The sequence below is a fragment of the Medicago truncatula genome, chromosome 5, assembly GCF_003473485.1.
Source record: "Medicago truncatula cultivar Jemalong A17 chromosome 5, MtrunA17r5.0-ANR, whole genome shotgun sequence".
Lineage (NCBI taxonomy): Eukaryota > Viridiplantae > Streptophyta > Magnoliopsida > Fabales > Fabaceae > Medicago > Medicago truncatula.
This window is the reverse complement of record NC_053046.1, coordinates 11,247,070-11,267,249: the sequence shown is the minus strand read 5'-3', so window position 1 is coordinate 11,267,249 and position 20,180 is coordinate 11,247,070. Positions and strand designations below refer to the sequence as shown.

The window sequence follows — 20,180 nt, the reverse complement described above, 5'->3', positions numbered from 1 at the left end:
AACTCTTACCCTAATTGAAAGAAACTTATACGGAAAGTATTTTAATGAATGTTCAATGACTAATCAAGCTTACAACTCTAACCCCAACAAGAAGAACCTTCGATCTAAACTACCTGGAAGATTGTTAATTGATCAATCAAGAGTTCACAACTCTCACCCTAATAGAAATAATCTTATACGGAAAGTACTTTGATGAATGTTAATCGATTTATAAAGATAATCACAGCTTGATTTGTATTTAATTATTATTATAGTTATTATTATAATTAATTTGTATTTTAATATAAATAAACATTAATAATATTATATTATAACGAAAAAACTAATTTTATATTTATATATAGAAAATAACATAATACAATTTTATTAATAAAACTTAAGATTAAAAATACAACAACTGAAATTCATCAAAATACAAAAACTGAAAATCGATAATTAATAAATGATATATGTGGTCTGTAATATACATCACATACAAAAACTTAACATGTTAAATTTTGTTTATAATACCGACCGGATTGTGTATTTATTAGCCAAATATTACACATATTTTATTCATCTTATAATTTTTCGAAAAATAAATTAAAATCCAATTACAAGCATCCAATTTACTAAAACAAATTCTACTAAATTTTTATACATTTTCAGATTTTTCCATATACATACAAAATGCAATTTTAGGTGCTAAAAAAAATTAAGATATAATGGAATTTATTCTTAATAGGTAACAAAAAATATGCAGAAAAAAGATTTTTTCATATTTTTAATAGGTATTAAATTTTTTTTTTCGTATTTTTAATTGGTACCAGAAAAATATTTTTCATATTTTTAATAGGTACCAGAAAATATGCTAAAAAATGTTTTCATATTTTTCTTCTAAAAAACCTATGTAGAAAAAATATCAGTCCAAATTCTTAATAGATACCACAAAATATATGAGCCCAAGCCCAATACAAACCAACAAAAAAAGCATTAAAATATTATGAATTAATCACTTGGTGGGGGCCGCAAGCACCAAACCAACATTGCAAAGAGCAGGTAACCTGTTAGATTAAAGCAACAGATCTGGACGGTTGGAATTTAATAATAGTATATCAACGGCCGAAAATGAATGTCAGCACTAATTTGCACAATTTGTGCACGGAGCACAAATCTTTCCCTTGTGCATGCTAAACCCCACCTCATTTTGTTGGTTTGCTTTGCGGTTGTTACACTTTAAAACTGAACAGCGGTTACCTTACCCAACCTTTTCAATCTATTTTCACCAAGCGCATGTCTTTGTGATAAAAATAAGGAGAGAGGCCTCTTTTCTATTCCTATTCTACCCTTACAGTGTCCAACTTCCCATGTAGATAATCCTCACACATGCCATTTCAATAACTTGCTTGCGGTTTTTTTTTTCTTTTTCTTTTTGTAACCTTGCTCAAATTGAACAACAATAGATTATTTAGCTATTCTGAAAAGATAAACTCCGTGTCTACTTCAATATTATGGAAGGAACTGATATTATAATGGTTGTCAAGGATGTCATGTGACTTTAACCGGTAAATTTGTAAACATTGACATTGATTGTTTTTCAATAACATGTATCTCACTTTTATTACCAACTATTTCAAGTGTTCAATTATTTTTCATTATCAATGGGATCAGTAGTTATAAAATCTTACATTGTTATGTTTAAAAAAAAAATGACATTTTCTTGAAAATTAAAGACATTAATGATACAAATTAATTTACGACAATGGATTCATTCAAAAAATTTATGACAATGGAAAGTTTCTATCCTTGATTTTTCATCCTTTTTTGTTACTTCATCAACATACCCTTTTTCTTTTTTTTCTCTTTTTCTTTATTCCTTCTTTTAAGCTCCAACTGAAAAAAATAGGATGATATTTTACTTTTATCATGGTGGTAAATAACTTCGATCACCCTTAATAGATAAAAAGTGCCTAAATAACATATATTAATATTACAATATTTTCTCTTTTGCAGTTACCACTTAGATAGTCACAACATCAAATTTTAGTTGTTTATTATTAGTTTCTTTCTCCCGCTCAAACTTTGTTTTGTTGATAAATTATATTTTATATTGCACAACATTTTTTATATAAGTTGTTAAATGAACCGAACACATAATCAAACACAAAAATAAATTACATTTTTAATTTGATTATTGGTTAGTAGTGTGAAAACTAAGTCACGATGTATTCCTCTAGGACTTTTTTTTCACGCTATTTTTTTTTCAAAGTTAATCCACGTCACTGATCCATGTGCTTTTAACAAGAAAGTGAAACACACCCAATGATTAAAATATGGTTTTAACGGATACGATTATTACATGTCATCGATCCTTGTGCAAATGCAATAAAGAAACACAAAATTTCATTAGAGTTACCCTATTAGTACTACTATATAATGCAGTTAATAATTAATTACCATAAAAGTACAGAAAAAAGTCAATCAATCAATCAAGAAAGCGATATGTCGTCTCTTAACCCAATCTCTTCTTCTTCTTCTCTCACCTCTTCCCACTCCAAAAAACCTGAGGAACCGAAGATTCAAAACGTGACAGCGATTACCGATGTACCAATAGCGACTACTGTAACGCCCTCTCTAATTATTTGATTATTTTTAATGAGTTTAGAATACACTTATATGATTTGTATGAATTATATGATTTATTTTGATGAGTGATATTTTGTTATGATATATGTTGGTATTTATTAGTATAATATATATGTTATTTGATTTAGAAATATATATGTTATTTGATTTAAAAATATATATGTTATTTGGTTTAGAAATATATATGTTATTTGATTTAGAAATATATATATATGTGATTTGTTATAGAAATAAAAGTTATTTGTTGTAGAAATACACATGATTTGTTGTAGAAATATATGTTATTTTGTATAGAAATATATGTTATCTGGTGTAGAAATATATTTGTTATAGAGATATAATTGTTGTTTGTTATTTGTTGTATAAATATTTTATGACATAATTGTAAAGAGGCCTTAGTGCCAAAGACTGGTTTTAGTTATTGAATAAATTCCGCTGCGAAGTATTAAAGATTTTGTTATTAAATTTTAAAGGATAAATAGTTATTTATTCAGTTTATGATTTTAAGAAAAGAAGTGTAGCATTCCGTTTACGTGAATAACTTTGATTATTAAATGAAATTTTTATGTTGGGAAAACGGGGTGTTACAACTACCGATTTACCAACAGCGGTAGAAGTCAACCAACTCTTGTATGATGACCTTGAGGGCGAGGCCGCCGCCGGTGCAGTGAATGAAGATCTCGCCGTTGCAGCGAAGGTAGATCTCGCCGGTGCAGTGAAGGAAGAAAAGAAGCAGTTGAAGGCAGATCTCGCTTCAAGCAATGTCACTGGCGAACCTGACGCCATATTAATATACTTTATATTAATATTGTTATGTTGTGAATTGCTTGTGTTGTTTCTGTTGCTGTTATGAACTGCTAAGTTGTTTATAATGTGATTTAATGATTAAATGCATTACTCGAAATATTATTGAATTATATTAGGAGCTTTGTCCTCCGCACGATTATTAGTATGAATAAGTTGATGATGAACTCCAAATTATTGGATGTATAAGTGATAAGTTGATTAAAATGTCTTGTTGATAGAGTCCATGCATTAACATTCATTGAGCTTTGTCCTGACCACGATTAGGAGCTTTGTCCTCCGCACGTTTAGGAGCTTTGTCCTCCGCACGATTAAAGTATATTAATACTTATGATGACGATTGGTACCACATGCATATAAGTGTCTAAGTTGCATTGTCGCATTTGTCGAGTCAAGGTCGTTGTTGATGAATTATCATCCATGAGTTGTTAAGTTGTCGATGAATTATCATCTATGAGTTGTCGAGTTGTCTTCTACCCATGTGTTGTTAAAGAAGTACCTATGAAGATTATACGATGTTTATGATGTGAATTATATGATGTTGACTAAGATGTTGCTATGTTGTTTAAGATATTGATTATGATATTGTTATGTTATTGATGATGATCGAATGTTGTGATTACTTGGTAATTGTTTATCAAAGATGCTATGATGTTTAAGATGATATTGTTTAAGATGATTATGTTTAAGATGTTTATGTTGATTATGGTGTTAGTATGTGTTGATTATATTTTGATAAGATGATGAATATGTTGTTGCTGTTATATTATTATATGAAGATGAATATGTTGTTGTTATATTATTATATTATGACGAGATGATGTATATGTTGTTATTATATAATTAAGATGATTAATATGTGTTGTTCATGTCGTTATAAGATGATGATTTATGTTGTATTGTATATGATTATTATTATTAAGCGATGATTATGTTGTGTCATATATGATTATTATTATAGTGAGATTTTGATTACATTGTGTTGTTTTAAAGTTATTAGTGATGATGATATCTATGAGTTGTTAAGTGTACTTGATGATGTTTATGTTAAATTGATAAGCTGTCTTTTATTCATGAATTGATCATGAGATGTTTGATGAATAAGTACTATTACGAATTAATGATGTTGTTATGTTGTATATGAATTATGACTAAGATGTTGTTATGTTGTATATGAACTATGATGTGATGATCTATGTTGGTTATGATTTGGTTATTATGTGTTATATGATGATGTTTATAATGTGATGAATATGAAGTAAATGATAATTAGAAGTTGGTTGAACTATTAAGAATTATTACATGAAAAATTATTATTACTAATAGATGAAGTTATTTATGTTGTTAAATATAATTATTGAATTATATGCTTGATATTATTGTTTTGTGAAATCTCACCCCTTCTGCTTGAAAATGTTGCTCTTCGTATGAGTAACTTGCAGGTATTAATGATTAGTAGGAGTGGTGGCTCAAGTGTCTCTAGGTGCTCTGATACGTAACGGGATGAGAACTTTGTTATTGCTTTCTATTCCTTACGTATTGTTTTTGAAGAATTATGACTATGTTTTTAGAATGGATTTTTATGACATAATTGTAAAGAGGCCTTAGTGCCAAATACTGGTTTTAGTTATTGAATAAATTCCGCTGCGAAGTATTAAAGATTTTGTTATTAAATTTTAAAGGATAAATAGTTATTTATTCAGTTTATGATTTTAAGAAAAGAAGTGTAGCATTCCGTTTACGTGAATAACTTTGATTATTAAATGAAATTTTTATGTTGGGAAAACGGGGTGTTACAACTACCGATTTACCAACAGCGGTAGAAGTCAACAAACTCTTGTATGATGACCTTGAGGGCGAGGCCGCCGCCGGTGCAGTGAATGAAGATCTCGCCGGTGCAGTGAAGGAAGAAAAGAAGCAGTTGAAGGCAGATCTCGCTTCAAGCAATGTCACTGGCGAACCTGACGCCATATTAATATACTTTATATTAATATTGTTATGTTGTGAATTGCTTGTGCTGTTTCTGTTGCTGTTATGAACTGCTAAGTTGTTTATAATGTGATTTAATGATTAAATGCATTACTCGAAATATTATTGAATTATATTAGGAGCTTTGTCCTCCGCACGATTATTAGTATGAATAAGTTGATGATGAACTCCAAATTATTGGATGTATAAGTGATAAGTTGATTAAAGTGTCTTGTTGATAGAGTCCATGCATTAACATTCATTGAGCTTTGTCCTGACCACAATTAGGAGCTTTGTCCTCCGCACGTTTAGGAGCTTTGTCCTCCGCACGATTAAAGTATATTAATACTTATGATGACGATTGGTACCACATGCATATAAGTGTATAAGTTGCATTGTCGCATTTGTCGAGTCAAGGTCGTTGTTGATGAATTATCATCCATGAGTTGTTAAGTTGTCGATGAATTATCATCTATGAGTTGACGAGTTGTCTTCTACCCATGTGTTGTTAAAGAAGTACCTAGGAAGATTATACGATGTTTATGATGTGAATTATATGATGTTGACTAAGATGTTGCTATGTTGTTTAAGATATTGATTATGATATTGTTATGTTATTGATGATGATCGAATGTTGTGATTACTTGGTAATTGTTTATCAAAGATGCTATGATGTTTAAGATGATATTGTTTAAGATGATTATGTTTAAGATGTTTATGTTGATTATGGTGTTAGTATGTGTTGATTATATTTTGATAAGATGATGAATATGTTGTTGCTGTTATATTATTATATGAAGATGAATATGTTGTTGTTATATTATTATATTATGACGAGATGATGTATATGTTGTTATTATATAATTAAGATGATTAATATGTGTTGTTCATGTCGTTATAAGATGATGATTTATGTTGTATTGTATATGATTATTATTATTAAGCGATGATTATGTTGTGTCATATATGATTATTATTATAGTGAGATGTTGATTACATTGTGTTGTTTTAAAGTTATTAGTGATGATGATATCTATGAGTTGTTAAGTGTACTTGATGATGTTTATGTTAAATTGATAAGCTGTCTTTTATTCATGAATTGATAATGAGATGTTTGATGAATAAGTACTATTACGAATTAATGATGTTGTTATGTTGTATATGAATTATGACTAAGATGTTGTTATGTTGTATATGAACTATGATGTGATGATCTATGTTGGTTATGATTTGGTTATTATGTGTTATATGATGATGTTTATAATGTGATGAATATGAAGTAAATGATAATTAGAAGTTGGTTGAACTATTAAGAATTATTACATGAAAAATTATTATTACTAATAGATGAAGTTATTTATGTTGTTAAATATAATTATTGAATTATATGCTTGATATTATTGTTTTGTGAAATCTCACCCCTTCTGCTTGAAAATGTTGCTCTTCGTATGAGTAACTTGCAGGTATTAATGATTAGTAGGAGTGGTGGCTCAAGTGTCTCTAGGTGCTCTGATACGTAACGGGATGAGAACTTTGTTATTGCTTTCTATTCCTTACGTATTGTTTTTGAAGAATTATGACTATGTTTTTAGAATGGATTTTTATGACATAATTGTAAAGAGGCCTTAGTGCCAAAGACTGGTTTTAGTTATTGAATAAATTCCGCTGCGAAGTATTAAAGATTTTGTTATTAAATTTTAAAGGATAAATAGTTATTTATTCAGTTTATGATTTTAAGAAAAGAAGTGTAGCATTCCATTTACGTGAATAACTTTGATTATTAAATGAAATTTTTATGTTGGGAAAACGGGGTGTTACAACTACCGATTTACCAACAGCGGTAGAAGTCAACAAACTCTTGTATGATGACCTTGAGGGCGAGGCCGCCGCCGGTGCAGTGAATGAAGATCTCGCCGGTGCAGTGAAGGAAGAAAAGAAGCAGTTGAAGGCAGATCTCGCTTCAAGCAATGTCACTGGCGAACCTGACGCCATATTAATTTACTTTATATTAATATTGTTATGTTGTGAATTTCATGTGCTGTATCTGTTGCTGATATGAACTGCTAAGTTGTTTATAATGTGATTTAATGATTAAATGCATTACTCGAAATATTATTGAATTATATTAGGAGCTTTGTCCTCCGCACGATTATTAGTATGAATAAGTTGATGATGAACTCCAAATTATTGGATGTATAAGTGATAAGTTGATTAAAGTGTCTTGTTGATAGAGTTCATGCATTAACATTCATTGAGCTTTGTCCTGACCACGATTAAGAGCTTTGTCCTCCGCACGTTTAGGAGCTTTGTCCTCCGCACGATTAAAGTATATTAATACTTATGATGACGATTGGTACCACATGCATATAAGTGTCTAAGTTGCATTGTCGCATTTGTCGAGTCAAGATCGTTGTTGATGAATTATCATCCATGAGTTGTTAAGTTGTCGATGAATTATCATCTATGAGTTGTCGAGTTGTCTTCTACCCATGTGTTGTTAAAGAAGTAGCTATGATGTTTAAGATGATATTGTTTAAGATGATTATGTTTAAGATGTTTATGTTGATTATGGTGTTAGTATGTGTTGATTATATTTTGATAAGATGATGAATATGTTGTTGTTATATTATTATATTATGACGAGATGATGTATATGTTGTTATTATATAATTAAGATGATTAATATGTGTTGTTCATGTCGTTATAAGATGATGATTTATGTTGTATTGTATATGATTATTATTATTAAGCGATGATTATGTTGTGTCATATATGATTATTATTATAATGAAATTTTGATTACATTGTGTTGTTTTAAAGTTATTAGTGATGATGATATCTATGAGTTGTTAAGTGTACTTGATGATGTTTATGTTAAATTGATAAGCTGTCTTTTATTCATGAATTGATCATGAGATGTTTGATGAATAAGTACTATTACGAATTAATGATGTTGTTATGTTGTATATGAATTATGACTAAGATGTTGTTATGTTGTATATGAACTATGATGTGATGATCTATGTTGGTTATGATTTGGTTATTATGTGTTATATGATGATGTTTATAATGTGATGACTATGAAGTAAATGATAATTAGAAGTTGGTTGAACTATTAAGAATTATTACATGAAAAATTATTATTACTAATAGATGAAGTTATTTATGTTGTTAAATATAATTATTGAATTATATGCTTGATATTATTGTTTTGTGAAATCTCACCCCTTCTGCTTGAAAATGTTGCTCTTCGTATGAGTAACTTGCAGGTATTAATGATTAGTAGGAGTGGTGGCTCAAGTGTCTCTAGGTGCTCTGATACGTAACGGGATGGGAACTTTGTTATTGCTTTCTATTCCTTACGTATTGTTTTTGAAGAATTATGACTATGTTTTTAGAATGAATTTTTATAACATAATTGTAAAGAGGCCTTAGTGCCAAAGACTGGTTTTAGTTATTGAATAAATTCCGCTGCGAAGTATTAAAGATTTTGTTATTAAATTTTAAATGATAAATAGTTATTTATTCAGTTTATGATTTTAAGAAAAGAAGTGTAGCATTCCGTTTACGTGAATAACTTTGATTATTAAATGAAATTTTTATGTTGGGAAAATGGGGTGTTACAACTACCGATTTACCAACAGCGGTAGAAGTCAACAAACTCTTGTATGATGACCTTGAGGGCGAGGCCGCCGCCGCCGGTGCATTGAATGAAGATCTCGCCGTTGCAGCGAAGGCAGATCTCGCCGGTGCAGTGAAGGAAGAAAAGAAGCAGTTGAAGGCAGATCTCGCTTCAAGCATTGTCACTGGCGAACCTGACGCCATATTAATATACTTTATATTAATATTGTTATGTTGTGAATTGCTTGTGCTGTTTCTGTTGCTGTTATGAACTGCTAAGTTGTTTATAATGTGATTTAATGATTAAATGCATTACTCGAAATATTATTAAATTATATTAGGAGCTTTGTCCTCCGCACGATTATTAGTATGAATAAGTTGATGATGAACTCCAAATTATTGGATGTATAAGTGATAAGTTGATTAAAGTGTCTTGTTGATAGAGTCCATGCATTAACATTCATTGAGCTTTGTCCTGACCACGATTAGGAGCTTTGTCCTCCGCACGTTTAGGAGCTTTGTCCTCCGCACGATTAAAGTATATTAATACTTATGATGACAATTGGTACCACATGCATATAAGTGTATAAGTTGCATTGTCGCATTTGTCGAGTCAAGGTCGTTGTTGATGAATTATCATCCATGATTTGTTAAGTTGTCGATGAATTATCATCTATGAGTTGTCGAGTTGTCTTCTACCCATGTGTTGTTAAAGAAGTACCTATGAAGATTATACGATGTTTATGATGTGAATTATATGATGTTGACTAAGATGTTGCTATGTTGTTTAAGATATTGATTATGATATTGTTATGTTATTGATGATGATCGAATGTTGTGATTACTTGGTAATTGTTTATCAAAGATGCTATGATGTTTAAGATGATATTGTTTAAGATGATTATGTTTAAGATGTTTATGTTGATTATGGTGTTAGTATGTGTTGATTATATTTTGATAAGATGATGAATATGTTGTTGCTGTTATATTATTATATGAAGATGAATATGTTGTTGTTATATTATTATATTATGACGAGATGATGTATATGTTGTTATTATATAATTAAGATGATTAATATGTGTTGTTCATGTCGTTATAAGATGATGATTTATGTTGTATTGTATATGATTATTATTATTAAGCGATGATTATGTTGTGTCATATATGATTATTATTATAGTGAGATTTTGATTACATTGTGTTGTTTTAAAGTTATTAGTGATGATGATATCTATGAGTTGTTAAGTGTACTTGATGATGTTTATGTTAAATTGATAAGCTGTCTTTTATTCATGAATTGATAATGAGATGTTTGATGAATAAGTACTATTACGAATTAATGATGTTGTTATGTTGTATATGAACTTGAAGTGAAATAAATAGTCACAAGAAAGGGGGGGTTTGAATTGTGACCCTTTTTTTTTTTTTAATCCTGAAACTTAACAACTTTATATACTCAAGAAAATTCTTGGTAAATGTTAGATAGAAGAAGATTATGAAATATTTATATATTTAAACAATTGTTTTATTAAGGACCAGAATGTTCTGGATAATAATTATATAATTAATAAAGAGACTGAAATACTAAAACAATATTAATAAATACCAAGGACCAGAGAACTCTGGAAGAATATAAATATTAAGAAGTAATATTAGGACCAGAATATTCTGGATAACAATTATAAGATTAATTATTTAAACTGAATGATAAAATAATATTATGGTTAATTAAGGACCAGAGAACTCTGGATTAATTTGGTTGTGATTAATTAGGACCAGAACATTCTGGAGATAAATAAATATTAATGCTTGTGATAGTGTGTGCATATCGTGTAAAAATAAAAGATAGAGAGAGAGAGAGAGAGAGGGAGAAGAATAACACAAAAGAGTTATCCTGGTTCACCAAACTCGGCTACTTCCAGTCCCCACACTTCGTGTGAGATTATCCATTATAGTATACAGTGGTAGAAACTTCTAACCAACACTATAAGGTCTTGATCACACCAGATCAGTCTGTAACCCCTGTATTATCAACCTCAGCAGGCTTCTACAATTCTTTGCTTTCGCACAAGAAAGGTTGGAACTCTTCCTATCTCAAACTATTAAGCCCAATAGACTTGAGATCTAGTTATCACTTTGTAGGATGATTGTTTGGATCTAATGTCTCAAACAAAAATAAGAAAGATGTTGTTTGGATCTAGCGTCTCAAACAAAAATATGTAGGATGTTGTTTGGATCTTTGTGTCTCAAACAAACTATCCTTTTACAAATACAAACTCAAAAAGATGTTCTCAATGAGAGATAAAGATGATAAATATAGTGAAAGATTATGGAGTTTGCTTTGTGATTGAAAAAGACATTGATGAAGAGATTGATAGCCTTTTGCTTTGAGAGAGATAAATGCTTTGTGTTTCAAACTCTTGCTTTTAACCTTCATAGACGTCCTCTATTTATAGAAGATGTATGTCTTGGAGATCAAGCTAAAAAAGAGCTGTTGGAACTCATTTCAAACTGAAAAATTGGCTCCACTTGATGCTTGGAGAGAAAACATGAAATTTTGCACTTGCAGAACGTTCTCCAGAACATTCTCTGCATACAGCTAGACTTGAGAAATATTTGACACGCTTTTACTAGCTGTAATGAGTTGTAAAAGTGCAACCAGTTGTTCTCTTGATTGTAGAAGCTTGGAGGCCACTTATGATGATGTAATCTTGATGTCATTGCATGATGCCATAAGATGATGTCTTTGATGATGTCATATGATAGTAACTTTGGAGACATATTCCTTAATGAGCTTTGCTTCAAATGGATCAAAAATCATTTAAGCCCAAGACAAATTCTTGTATTGGATTTATGTCATGCTTTCCATTTTGATGATTTGTCTTTTGATGAAAATTATTTATTTGCTTTGTGAACAGTGACCAGAACGTTCTCCAGAACATTCTCACTGAAACATTCTCACAAAACACATTAGTGAATAACAAAATAATAATTGTAATATTTTTGTTATCTTTTAAAACATCAAATGAGGATGCTTTCTTCACTTTGTATGACAAGAATGATATTTGTAGGAACATGAGAAACCTTTTTCAAAGTCAAAATTCCTTTGATTGATTTCTATTCTCCAAATCATATCTTGAATAGTGATGTAAGATTCTTGGACTATCATAAGTCTTTTATGATATAATCTCCAAGTATATGATCATGAATTTTCTTTTTTGATATCAATATCATTAATGAATGACTTGATAAATAATTTATTCATGAATTGGTTTCTCTTCAAAGTTGATTCTAATCATTTTGATGAAATGATGAGAATAATTTCGAGTGTAATATGCATCCTTATCATGAGACCATTCTTTCGTCGGAGTTGATAATGTTTTCTTCTATATGAGATGACAATACATTCTCGGTTAATTAACCGTGAATTATTTTGTTGATGATGCAATTTAGCACATAATTTCTCTTGGTGATTGCACACAATGTTTTTTGTCCATTGAGTATCTTTGAGATGTTTTAGCTTAGGCATGCATGTAAACATGAAGGTACATTCATTCTCTTGAATGAAACTTTTGTGCCTTAAACTCTTTTAGAAACTATTTGAAGATCATTTCTTTCAAATATTAACCCTTTATTCCTCGAATCTTTAAGACTTTATTGAAAACCAAGCGGTGGTGAGGATGAGTCAATTGCTCATAAAATATATCTTCTTGTTGAATCTTCAATAAACACTCATTTGATTCAAACAATATTCTTTTGATATCTTCTTTGAGCTTGTGATGCGATTGTTTTGGTGTTCTTCTACTGAGTATTTATATGCACTTGTAAGAGACTTCTTTCTTGTCTACTTCTGTGAAAACACTTAAGTGCAACCATCAGTAGATCACTATTCATAAAACTTAGTCTTTATTCCATAAGGTTTGTTATCATTAAAACATTCATCAAAAAGATTTTTGTTTCAACAGAACTATGATGTGATGATCTATGTTGGTTATGATTTGGTTATTATGTATTATATGATGATGTTTATAATGTGATGACTATGAAGTAAATGATAATTAGAAGTTGGTTGAACTATTAAGAATTATTACATGAAAAATTATTATTACTAATAGATGAAGTTATTTATGTTGTTAAATATAATTATTGAATTATATGCTTGATATTATTGTTTTGTGAAATCTCACCCCTTCTGCTTGAAAATGTTGCTCTTCGTATGAGTAACTTGCAGGTATTAATGATCAGTAGAAGTGGTGGCTCAAGTGTCTCTAGGTGCTCTGATACGTAACGGGATGGGAACTTTGTTATTGCTTTCTATTCCTTACGTATTGTTTTTGAAGAATTATGACTATGTTTTTAGAATGGATTTTTATAACATAATTGTAAAGAGGCCTTAGTGCCAAAGACTGGTTTTAGTTATTGAATAAATTCCGCTGCGAAGTATTAAAGATTTTGTTATTAAATTTTAAATGATAAATAGTTATTTATTCAGTTTATGATTTTAAGAAAAGAAGTGTAGCATTCCGTTTACGTGAATAACTTTGATTATTAAATGAAATTTTTATGTTGGGAAAACGGGATGTTACAACTACCGATTTACCAACAGCGGTAGAAGTCAACAAACTCTTGTATGATGACCTTGAGGGCGAGGCCGCCGCCGCCGGTGCTGTGAATGAAGATCTCGCCGTTGCAGCGAAGGCAGATCTCGCCGGTGCAGTGAAGGAAGAAAAGAAGCAGTTGAAGGCAGATCTCGCTTCAAGCAATGTCACTGGCGAACCTGACGCCATATTAATATACTTTATATTAATATTGTTATGTTGTGAATTGCTTGTGCTGTTTCTGTTGCTGTTATGAACTGCTAAGTTGTTTATAATGTGATTTAATGATTAAATGCATTACTCGAAATATTATTGAATTATATTAGGAGCTTTGTCCTCCGCACGATTATTAGTATGAATAAGTTGATGATGAACTCCAAATTATTGGATGTATAAGTGATAAGTTGATTAAAGTGTCTTGTTGATAGAGTCCATGCATTAACATTCATTGAGCTTTGTCCTGACCACGATTAGGAGCTTTGTCCTCCGCACGTTTAGGAGCTTTGTCCTCCGCACGATTAAAGTATATTAATACTTATGATGACGATTGGTACCACATGCATATAAGTGTATAAGTTGCATTGTCGCATTTGTCGAGTCAAGGTCGTTGTTGATGAATTATCATCCATGAGTTGTTAAGTTGTCGATGAATTATCATCTATGAGTTGACGAGTTGTCTTCTACCCATGTGTTGTTAAAGAAGTAGCTATGAAGATTATACGATGTTTATGATGTGAATTATATGATGTTGACTAAGATGTTGCTATGTTGTTTAAGATATTGATTATGATATTGTTATGTTATTGATGATGATCGAATGTTGTGATTACTTGGTAATTGTTTATCAAAGATGCTATGATGTTTAAGATGATATTGTTTAAGATGATTATGTTTAAGATGTTTATGTTGATTATGGTGTTAGTATGTGTTGATTATATTTTGATAAGATGATGAATATGTTGTTGCTGTTATATTATTATATGAAGATGAATATGTTGTTGTTATATTATTATATTATGACGAGATGATGTATATGTTGTTATTATATAATTAAGATGATTAATATGTGTTGTTCATGTCGTTATAAGATGATGATTTATGTTGTATTGTATATGATTATTATTATTAAGCGATGATTATGTTGTGTCATATATGATTATTATTATAGTGAGATGTTGATTACATTGTGTTGTTTTAAAGTTATTAGTGATGATGATATCTATGAGTTGTTAAGTGTACTTGATGATGTTTATGTTAAATTGATAAGTTGTCTTTTATTCATGAATTGATAATGAGATGTTTGATGAATAAGTACTATTACGAATTAATGATGTTGTTATGTTGTATATGAATTATGACTAAGATGTTGTTATGTTGTATATGAACTATGATGTGATGATCTATGTTGGTTATGATTTGGTTATTATGTGTTATATGATGATGTTTATAATGTGATGAATATGAAGTAAATGATAATTAGAAGTTGGTTGAACTATTAAGAATTATTACATGAAAAATTATTATTACTAATAGATGAAGTTATTTATGTTGTTAAATATAATTATTGAATTATATGCTTGATATTATTGTTTTGTGAAATCACACCCCTTCTGCTTGAAAATGTTGCTCTTCGTATGAGTAACTTGCAGGTATTAATGATTAGTAGGAGTGGTGGCTCAAGTGTCTCTAGGTGCTCTGATACGTAACGGGATGGGAACTTTGTTATTGCTTTCTATTCCTTACGTATTGTTTTTGAAGAATTATGACTATGTTTTTAGAATGGATTTTTATGACATAATTGTAAAGAGGCCTTAGTGCCAAAGACTGGTTTTAGTTATTGAATAAATTCCGCTGCGAAGTATTAAAGATTTTGTTATTAAATTTTAAAGGATAAATAGTTATTTATTCAGTTTATGATTTTAAGAAAAGAAGTGTAGCATTCCATTTACGTGAATAACTTTGATTATTAAATGAAATTTTTATGTTGGGAAAACGGGGTGTTACAACTACCGATTTACCAACAGCGGTAGAAGTCAACAAACTCTCTCTTGTATGATGACCTTGAGGGTGAGGCCGCCGCCGCCGATGCAGTGAATGAAGATCTCGCCGGTGCAGCGAAGGCAGATCTCGCCGGTGCAGTGAAGGAAAATAGGAAAAGGAAAATATATATATATATATATATATACACATATATATAGCTCCAATTAAAAGGAAAAGGAAAAAAAGAGAAAAAAAAAAAAAATTTCCACATTCCACTTAGTTTTTTTTATTTTTCGTCTTTATATTTCTATTATTGTAACAAACATCAATATTATATAAAAAAATCCACTGTGTTATACCCGCCCAAAATGCTCTTGCTTTTTCCCTTTTTTTATTTATTTTTATATTCTGATCATTTAATTTAATTGTTTTATTAATTTCTGAATTGCACAGAAATTACTTTTCACTGTTTACTGTACTCATTTAAGAAGCCTTGCAAAGTTTCATACATGCTTAATTATATTTGAACTCTTAAGATTGATAAAATGCATTAAGTGCAGAATTTGAATTGCATAAAGTAAACCCTAACTCATCAGAACCTTGTGAGTATTATTTGTTTTTCGTTACTCAAAAAGGGATTCCAATTGAAACCTCGCTTAGGGTTTATCGTAGGTATTTGCAGTATGTTCCCAATCATATTGAGGATTTTATTCAGTTTTTGATTAATTCAAGTCTTTGGCAAGAGTCTGCTGAGAGGTTGGTCGGTTGTGGACTTTGCTTGCTGAGTATTATATTAGGAAGGGTTAGCACGAGAAGGCTAGAGATGTGTTTGAGGAGGGTATGTCGACTGTTATTACTGTGAGGGATTTTAGTGTTATATTTGATTCGTACTTGCAATTTGAAGAGAGTATGCTTGCTTATAAGATGGAGGATATGGATATGAGTGACGAAGAAGATGAAGACCTCATACTTTATGGGTGGCTTTTGCAAAGCTTTACGAGGAGCACACCGATCTTGCCAATGCTCGAGTTATTTTTGACAAGGCAGTGCAGGTGAACTACAAAACTGTGGACAATCTGGCTAGTGTTTGGTGTGAGTGGGCTGAACTAGAGTTGAAACATGAGAATTTCAAAGGAGCACTTGAGCTAAAGAGGCGGGCTACCGCAGAGCCATCAGTTGAGGTCAAACGAAAAGGTAATCTTAGTTCAACATGTTCCCATTTTATTTTTCACAATATGCTCTATTTTTTTTTTATTTTTTGGCTGTGTTTCAGTGTTTGTTGAATGGAGTTAACTAACTGTTGAATTTATACCCTGCTTTACTTTTAGTGGCTGCTGATGGGAATCAACCAGTTCAGATGAAGCTGCATAAATATTTGAGATTGTGGACCTTTTATGTTGATTTGGAGGAAAGTCTAGGTAGTTTGGAGTCTACTCGTTTATAAAATTCCATTGTGTTATATCCGCCAAAAAGTTATTGATCTTAATCTTTCCCTTCTTTTTTTTTTTTTTTTTATAATTTATTTTCTGTTCATTTAATTGTTTTATTAAGTTGGTTTCCTGATTTTGAACTCTTAAGATTGATAAAATGTATTAAGTGCAGAATTTGAATTGCATAAAGTAAAGTAATCCATGTCTGATCCATTCTACATCTCTTGAGTTGAGTTGAGATCTAAGTGCTTCAAGTTGTATTATCTCACTACTGAGTGTTATCCCTCTTTTGTTATTGTGAGGAAGTCAAATTTGACTTAAAGAGTGTATAACTTGGTGTTTTGACTTTGATGTTATCATACTAACCTTATTGCATAGCTGAAACTGCAGTCCTTAGTTAACGCATGCACTGAATGCAGCATATGTGTTATTGTTGAAAAGAGAAGATTGGCCTCCCAAAGTTTTATTTGGCAGTCTCTCCTTCCCCCGTTAACAGATCCTGAGCTCGGTGCTGGCAAACCAAATTCCTCATTTTTTTTAGCTCAAATGCATTTTCTATTCCTACATTCTTACATCTGAATCTGTCCAGTCATATTTTCTTTTTTCTTTTTCTACAGTGTTGTTCTAAAGATCTGCAAAATTAAGGCACTCATTGGCAACTGCTATGTTCCTACAAACCCTCAAGTTGAACCATCGAGGTAGAAGATAATCCTTTGTTTTTTGATCCATTACTATTGCAGCTCCATCTGCAGTGCAATATTGTGAGGTACATGTGCATTTCTAAACTTCTCTTGTTTTTGTGTTTAGGGTGAGCTTATGTTTTTGTAGATAATTGGGAATTGTTTTCGGAAATTCATATCTGCTGAGGTTTAAATGTTAAAATAAAATTTGAAGGCAGGCAGTTTAAGGATCGAAATTTGTTTTTACTTCTGAATGAAGTACTGGTTTTTTCATTTTCTTTGAATTAAGAAAATAAAGTGTGTTAAATATTTGTGAAACGACTGTCGCATGAATTTCGAAAATATTGAAGTTGTTTGAGCTTGTTGATTTGAGACATGTGATCAAATAACTCCGGCCTTAAAATTGGTTGTTAAACTAACTGAGAAACGTACAAGTGTATAAATCTAGGTACAGGTATCAAAGTTGAGCTAACTTGCTTACGGAACCCTTTTATTGTAAACTCAGTTAGATTTAGACATATAGAATCACGAGTTTGAGGATATGACTGAATGAGTCTAGACCATAATGGCCATTTTCTTGGGACATGCCTATAATGACAATGATTTACACGATTTTTATAAAACACAAAATGTTAAGGTTTCTTGAATGCGTAAACATAAATCTCATATTTATATTTATGATTAGCATTCCTTATGATGCTCTAGCTTTGTTTCTCACTCTATTATGCATCATCCTTATAATATAATATAAAACCTCTAGGCTTGATTCTTGGTTGGCCCAAGTTGGTTTTCTGAATTGCACAGAGAAATTACTTTTCACTTGAGTTTACTGTGCTCATTAAAGAAGCCTTGCAAAGTTTCATACATGCTTCACTATTTTTGAACTCTTAAGATTGATAAAATGCATTAAGTGCAGAATTTGAATTGCATAAAGTAAACCATGTCTTATCCATTCTACATCTCTTGAGTTGAGCCCCCTTGATAATTTCTTTGAGATTCTAAGTGCTTCATAAGTGCTTCAAGTTGTATCATCTCACTACTGAGTGTTATCTCTCTTTTGTTATTGTGGTTTTCTGTAGAGGGTGATTGGTGAGGTATCCATTTTTATTGCGTAGGGTGAGGTATCCCTATTGCTGTGGGATTTTTTTGGATGAAATGTCCTTGAGGTTGTACTGGAGCTCGCTGTAATATGTTAGTTATAGTAGTAGGAAATCTTAGATGTTTGGGGACAGGACGTAGGTCGCAAGTGTTTGGTGATTGAACCAGGATGAATCAAACTGCACTATGCTCTAACTTTTATATCTTATTTACTAAATCTCGTTTATTATTGTTTTGAATTTTACGTATGTATTTGTTTGTGAAAGCTGTGGGTGTTTGTGAGTACCTATTGTTATCATTAGTTCAGTCATTTCTTCAAATTAATAGTTTTTATTTTTCTAACACAAGTATCCTTCACATATTTGATAAAAGTTTTGCGAAAACCTTACAGATCAATTCACCCCCTCTTGAGTTGCTTAGCCGTTTCGGGTAACCAATCCATCTAATGTATTGAGTCTCAACTCCAAAGCTCTCAACATAAATGAAGTCATGAACCAGAAAACATGAACAAACTCAGCCAATCATTAAAGTCTGGATTTGGATTACTTGCGGCCAAGATTCGCCATATTCTAGCATGCAGAACATTGGTGACTGTTGGATCAAGATTTGACGGTCTACAAAAGGAAATTTTTCACACCAAGTTTAACTCAAGGAGAAGAGAGCCAGTTTTTGATACTGACAAAACGTTGGACATCAAGAGATATTCCCATTTAGGGTTGTCTTAAATGCTCAATAATGAACGTATAGTTATTTATGTTGATCAATTTTTCATAAAACTAAAATCGTTCTTACAACAAAAATTAGATGTAGGTACCAATTCTCATCCTATCTACACAGTCCATAAATTTTGATGGTGGTGTGGCTTTAGTCGATGGGTTAACAATCATCAATTCAAAATTAATATGCTCAATAAGAATTGTTTGTTCCCTTTAAGGCGATCTCTTATCTCGTAGTCTAAATTTGCAGAGCAATGATTCAGTGTTTGCGTTGTTGTTTAGATCACAAGAATGGAAAGAGGAAAAAAAAAAGAATTATTGGAATGATACTCCATGGAGAAAGATTCGTTTGGTTGTAGACTATGAAGCACGAATACGTCAAAATAGCTACCGTATCGTATCCGATACGCCGACACGTCTTGATACTCCGGCTATGCATATCGACGGAGTATCCGATTTATTTATTTATTTTAAAAATATAAAATAATTCCGATACTTCGTCGACACGCGGTCATACGCTGCCGACACGCCTCAGATACGCCACCGATACAGCTAGTTCATCTCTGATTGTGTAGTTTTCCAATGAGAACTTTCTCCTCCTCAATTGCCCCTGACTCATTTACTTACCTCTTCTCTCTCCTTTAATACATACAATAC

General features: G+C 31.0%; 1 long non-coding RNA gene across 1 annotated transcript; it reads left to right on the top strand.

Annotated features, from left to right (window-relative positions):
• Positions 1–16,104: 16,104 nt before the first annotated feature.
• On the top strand, positions 16,105–19,705 carry LOC11412334 (uncharacterized). Its single transcript, XR_003012258.2, has 3 exons — positions 16,105–16,793; positions 16,928–17,795; positions 19,199–19,705. It is a non-coding gene; the product is annotated as an uncharacterized lncRNA (long non-coding RNA).
• The last annotated feature ends 475 nt before the right edge of the window (positions 19,706–20,180 follow it).